Consider the following 6,830-nt stretch of genomic DNA (forward strand, 5'->3'; position numbering starts at 1 on the left):
TCGAGATTCCTTTTTAGGGACATATTGAATGAACGTGAGTGAATTAATTTTAAAAGAAAATTTTTATGCTCTGAACTAGTAAATTAAGTTAGGTAATGCCTCGTACTCGACTCCGGCAACGGTCTCGGGTAAGGGGTGTTACACTATGTTTTTATGTCTGACGATTTTCTCTAAAAACGATCACAATTTATTATATTATTATTTATTTATAGATCACTTATTCAAGGATTTTCACCATAAATATTATTCTTCTCTTTTTTTTTCTTTTAAAGTTGGGATGTTACTGATAATATGCTTCAACGCATTTGAACCCACATTCTCTTATATTGACAACAATGCGCAGTCAATCAAATTATTACTCAATCAACCATTATTTATGAAAGTTATATATATAAACTATTAATGAAATGAATACAATTTACAAACAAATTTAAAATGATATCATAGATGTAATAAAATAATAAATTAATAAAAAGTAGTTGACAATCTTTTATATATATATAAAGTCTATTGGTACTAGAGATTAAAATGAACGTTAGAGGAGGCTAAAAGTAAAAGTTAAATTCCCTTAAAAAACCACTCTCCATTCTTCCCTAAAAACAGACCGCAATATCCAACAATAGTCTGAAATCTAAAGTGACCTTACAATTGGGTAAATTTCATACGTGAAAAACATACCCAAACATGCCAATCAGACTTCTCAGCAGGGTTATGTGATTGAGCAGTCAAGCCTATGTTTAGAAGAAAGTAGCATTAGCTGAGAGACAAAATGGGGTGGTGATCCTTGCTTACAATCCAACCCCCCCCCCCCACGGGACCCACAACTCTATTTATACTTACCACCACAACACATCAACTTCCAAACTCCCCGACCTAACATCTTCGTTTCTTGTAGGTGAACTGAAGAAGAACAAGACTCAAGACCTGCAGCAGCACCTTCCTCAATCTATTCAATTTAGAACAGGTAAACTTGATTGTTTTTATTTATAATTTCTCTTTTTCTTCTTTTTTTAATCCTTGATGGCGTGGGTATTTTATCTTTCTTTCATTTACTCATAATCTGCTTCTGTATACAAATTAAATGGTTTTTGAATAGCTGGTAAGATTAGCCTCTTCTTTTTTAATAAATCTTGTATATGTAACTCCTTCTTTTCCTTTTTCTTTTTTGGGCATGATTTAACACAATCGTTATTCGTTAATTTCTTCCTAAATGGCTGGAAAAAAAACCAAGTCTTTGATTTTTTGTGTTCTTTTAGCCGTCGTTCCTAACTGTCCGGAGCTAGACCGATCGGAATTTAGCTTCCGTTGTTTTATTGTGGAGAATCTTTGTCTCATCATTGTTGCTTTCTATTAAAGCAACTGTAACTGGAGCTGGTAAAAGGTGGGGGTCATACAACTACAAACAAAATGACAAAAGCTAGACCTTTTTTTTTTCTTCTTCTTCTTTATAAGTGGGCGAAGATAGATTAATTTTATTAAATTTAAAATGCAACAAATTATTTTTTAGAATGGATCATCACACCCGTAAACATATTTAATTTTTTAAATATTATAATTTTCATATAGAGATTTATAGTTAAAATGGATATCAAGTGTCTTGTGTGGATGATATTTTTTATTAATAAAGATTCACATCATGAATTGTCTACCAAATCAATAGTGGATAAGCAACGTCTAGAGCCTATAACTCATTCTACAATTTTATATTTCGAATTGTTGAATGCTTTCCTTATATTCTATCCTATTGATGCACCAATATTGTGTTGATATATAAATAATCTTTAAAAAGAAAAAGGTGTTTATTCTGTCGGGTGCGGCTCAATCCCACGGTTCACCACTGCCGACCTGAAAAGTGAAAACAATAGAAACAGACTTCACCATTTGGTGCCCTTGGGAGCAAGGCAATCGCGCAAACCAAACGTTATCCATTACAAAATGATCCTGTTTTGGAAATGTTAACGTCACATATAAATGTTATTTTAAAAAAGGAATCAAATAATTAGCTACATAACTGACGTCATAGATAGTTTGACTAATAAAATATTAACTCGTAAAAATATCAAAGGGTCCAGAATGGTCAGTCAAATATCATTTCTCACAGCCTTTTGGCAACGCTGACATTCTTTTAAGTTTTAACAGATAAAGCAACAAACTTCATTTCGGGCTTGCTTTTGTTTTCTTTACACGTTTTCTAACAGCAACAGGAAACTACAAGCGCAACAAACATGTCTTCGCACCACCTCTCTGAGATGGACTCCACCACAGATTCCGTCGCCTCCTCTCCACGCTCCGAACACCTTGCTCCTCATGATGCCCATACACGTGTACGGTTCATGTGCAGTTTCGGCGGCAAAATTCTACCTCGTCCGCACGATAATCAGCTCTGTTACATGGGCGGTGATACGCGCATCGTCGCCGTCCATCGCTCCACATCCTTCTCAGCATTCCTCACCAAGCTCTCCAAACTCTCAGGCAATCAAATTAATAGTGAAATTTCTCTTTTTAGTTGTTCCTTACGTCACATTTACAATATCGTTTTTGATCTTTTTTGTTTACTTATCAGGAATTGTCAACGTGAGTGTTAAGTATCAGCTTCCAAACGAGGATCTTGACGCGTTGATTTCAGTGACTACCGACGAAGATCTCGAGAACATGATGGAAGAATATGACGGTTAGCACAGAATCACAACCCTCGGCTAGCTAGCTTCGTGTTTTTCTCTTCTCCAAAGGCGATGATGACTCACGACCCAGTAGCATCAACTCACTCATGGACGGGTCGGTTAATCGTGAACACTGGTTCTTCGATGCACTGAATTCTGGCCTGGAACGTGGCCGTTCCGAGGCGTCCTCGGTCGTGTCCGAAGTTCCCGATTATTTAATTGGGATGGAGAATTCCGAAGAGGGCCAACCTCGTGACCCGAAATTAAGGACACGTCAGCTTTTGCATGAGGAAGTCTCGGTTTCGGACACGGGTTCTCCTGCCCCGGATGTTTCTTCTCCCTTTTGTTCGACGTCATCAGCTCCTACTGTACCTTCTATGCCCCATCTCCCACCCGTTAAGACTAGACCCGACAACACCGAACAGGTTATGGAGTCAAAGCAAAGCCAAACAGAGAGTTTTTTGGAGCAACCCATTTTGCACCCAACCGCATATTCGGGTAATCCCATGTGGCATTATGTTTCAGATTCTCATTATTCTGCTCCTCCCGTACAGCAAATTCCCGTTTATTATGTTCCGGGTCCTGCTCAACCCGGAAATGTTCAACTTCAACCCGTTCAAATCCAGACACAGTACGTTCAGCAGTATCCAGTTCCCGCGGGCCAAATTCCAATTGAGTATCACCAGCCGCCTCCTGGTGTCGGTCAAGCATACAGGCCAGTTACATCCTTGGATCCTTACGACCCGGCATTAAGAGTGGTTCCTGATGGTGTGAATCAACCAGTATATTATGGAGTTAGAAGTTCGGGTCCGGTTCCAGTTTACCCTGGAATGGCTCCCCAGGGTGGAGAGGAAATGGCTAGACGTGGATCGGATATGACACCGGGTCGGGTCCCCCACTCAGGACAGTAAGTATTGGTTATATATATTGGCAATATGGCATGGTAATTGCGTAAATTTACTAGGGTTCTATTGATGGAAATCATTAATAATTTGACGTTGAGTGATAAGTTGATTGTCATTAGCTAGCTATTGGCCTTTTGGAAGATGAAAACTTAGGTTATCGTTTTCTGATTTCAAGAAACAACACTTACATTTGATGTATGCGTTTGAGACATTTTCAAGCATATATGTATGGAGTATGATCTTTGGCGTACATCAAAGAATTCCAAATATATATATTATGTTCGGCATTTATTTGAATATGGATGACATAAATTAAAATTGTCTGGGGTTCTTATTTTTGGAACAAAAGTGTTAATAGAAGAAACAAGATTTGCATTGTGTTTCCTTTGATGGTATACTAACGTTGGTTGTTCTTTTCCCACTTCGTATTGTTGGTGTAGTTGACAGATATACATTCGAAAGAATCTTTAATTTTTCGAGCATAATACCAAAATATGAAAGTCTGGGCCATCGGATAAAGGGTGATTAACCAAATATGCCTTAGTTAAAGCCGAAAATGGTGTATAAATGTATTCAGAAATAGTTGTTGCAAGCTTCAAACTTGGCTGATAGTTGAGTGCCATCAAGGTGAAAATCATGAAACTCATAAACTTGGACTGACCTTTCTTCCCAATTCTGGCCATGGGCTATTGATTACAAACTAAGGTTGGACCGTGTCTAAGAATTGAAGGCCATCGCTCCGAGCAGTAAAAGCCCGAACGGTTTAACAAATTATGGTGATGGGCTGGGTAGGCACCTTGCCCCTACTTTCGGGTACATACTAAAGCCATTTTCATTGCATATATTATTTTGCATCAGGTATTTTGATTTAAAGCTGGACTGCGTTTGATATGAGGACCAGACCAAGCTTAGGGTGGTCCAATACAAGCCCCCTCCAGTCAGCTGCGACCCTCGTACAGCAGAAAATTGATGTTAACTATGGCAATATGGTCCTAAGTCAACATATATAGACTGTCTGTGTGAGCTATGATGGAAAGGTGAGCAGGCTCAACAAGATTGGAAACAGAATTTAATTAGTTACAGGTTGGTCCTCTTCCGAAAGTTTCATGCAGATGAAAGGGGTCGACACTGAATCTGATGTCGACTACTGCAGCAATGCCCCTGCCTATGTTGTTTTTAGGTTTAATTATTGCATTAAATTTGCTTGGTCCAACACCTAAGTTTAGTTCCAGAGGCTACATTGATTTTTGTCTTACTCTTCTCCACGTCTCACTCTAATTGATTTGAGTCTTATTAGTTAGTATCATTTTTTTTTGAGGAATGCTGTAACAATTTGGAGGATATAAATTCAAACACACTTAAACACATAATATCCTCTATTTTAAAGATTTAGATTTAGGGTTATACCTACTTTAATGATTATATAACTAAAACTTTACACATAATTATATATAATTTGATAAACCCTAAATTAATTGTCAAAAAGAAGAAGATAAATCCTAGGCTGCAATGATAATTCGCTAACTAGAAATGCTTCTTATTATGTCGCTTGTGACTCAACTCTACATCTAATTTTAAAGATATATAGTTAGGTAAATCCTAAAAAGTACACAAAATTTTATTTAGTATATGCAATGGAATGGTCTCAAAATCTTTAATGATCTAAAATCGAAAAAGAAAATTAAAATGGTATAATAAATTAATGGTGAAGGCCACGGAGACATATACATTCTCCAGTCTCATCTCTTCTGCCATGACTCATGGGTGATAAGGATTGATCATGAATCCATGACAACACAAAAATAATATAAAATCTGTATATAATGATTTTGTCTTTTATATTCGGATATATGTATATATATTTAAGCCCCACATCACTGGCTTAGGCCTTGGACAATATGATGCTGCTGTCTGCATGGGGTGAAAGGCGTGCATGCATGCACTCGTATCCTCACATGCATTAAATCTCTCTCCTCCATTTAAAGCCTACTCACCCTTCAACGATTAATATATATTTCAACCAATGATTATTACTTAATAATTTAACTAACATTGAAAAATCAAACAATTCTTTAAAAAAACACTTAATTATTAATAATTAATCATAATTTGGTAAAAGTAATAGAGGCACAATATACCGAAGTCCACAAGAAAGAAAAGAAAAAAAAAAAGGAAAAGGCAAAAAGTATGATGGTGTCCGGTCTCCCAATGAATGGAAATGAGGTTGTGTTAGCTTCTTTTTTTCTTTTCTTTTTTCTCAAGGCTTTCTCTTCAATCAATGACAGTATTCAGAGAATCGGTTGGGTTAAAAGAAGAAGACAGTCGCTAGCAAAGTAAAGAAAGAACAAAATAAAAAGAGAGGGAGCGTAAACAAAAGGTACATTCTATAGGGACAAATTAAGGTGCCCTCCTTTCCATTATACATTCTTTTTCATCCTTTTGCCATTATTTGTATCACAAAAGAACTAGTTTACCAATTTAAATCCATAATTACTTACAAGGATTTTCACTTATCATATCCATTTAGCCTAAAATTAATTGCTAATTGATGTAAAGGTCTAATTTAAATATTGTTATATATCAGTGATCACCAACCCGAGTTCCAAATAGGATCTGGGTCATCTACCCGTGACCCGAACAGGTCTGTAACAGTCCAATTTTTAATGGTATCGGAAACAGTGATTTGGGATCACTAAATCCGACAAGTAAGCTTGAAAATTTAATAAATTAATAATTATGGGTTAAGTGTGAATTTAGAAGAATTTTTGAATTAGTGAATTCTGTGATTTAGTGAATTTTGTGATTTAAAAAGAATTTAATTGGTAAATTGGGTCTAAAAAAAGGTATCGAGACCTCGAATTCATAAGTCGAGCCATAAATATTTTTATAAATATTTATGGAGTGTCATTGAGTTAGTATAAAAGTTTCGTTAGAAAATTTTAATGTTTGGATAGTCAATTAATTAAAAAGAACTAAATTAAAAATAGTGTAAAATTTACTAAATTGTGATTAAATAGTTTAAGTGACTAATAAGGAGGGATTTAAAAGGCAATTAGGCCTAAAGTATATGGGCCGGACTGTTTGGGCAAGAAAATCAGCAAGAAAATAAGGAGAAATAAGGGCAAAAGTAGAAATTTTACAAATTAAACATATAAAATAAAGACAAAATTGAAAAATCTAGAGATATCATCATTTTTCTTCAGCCAAAACGCCATAGGAGAGAGTTTTCAAGCTGGTTTTTCATATTTTTCATCATATCGGGAAT

General features: G+C 35.9%; 1 pseudogene; it reads left to right on the forward strand.

Annotated features, from left to right (window-relative positions):
• The first annotated feature begins 607 nt into the window (after positions 1-607).
• Positions 608-4,957, forward strand: LOC107924571 (uncharacterized; annotated as a pseudogene).
• The last annotated feature ends 1,873 nt before the right edge of the window (positions 4,958-6,830 follow it).

Source organism: Gossypium hirsutum, chromosome D05 (genome assembly GCF_007990345.1).
Source record: "Gossypium hirsutum isolate 1008001.06 chromosome D05, Gossypium_hirsutum_v2.1, whole genome shotgun sequence".
In the NCBI taxonomy this organism is placed as follows: Eukaryota; Viridiplantae; Streptophyta; class Magnoliopsida; order Malvales; family Malvaceae; genus Gossypium; species Gossypium hirsutum.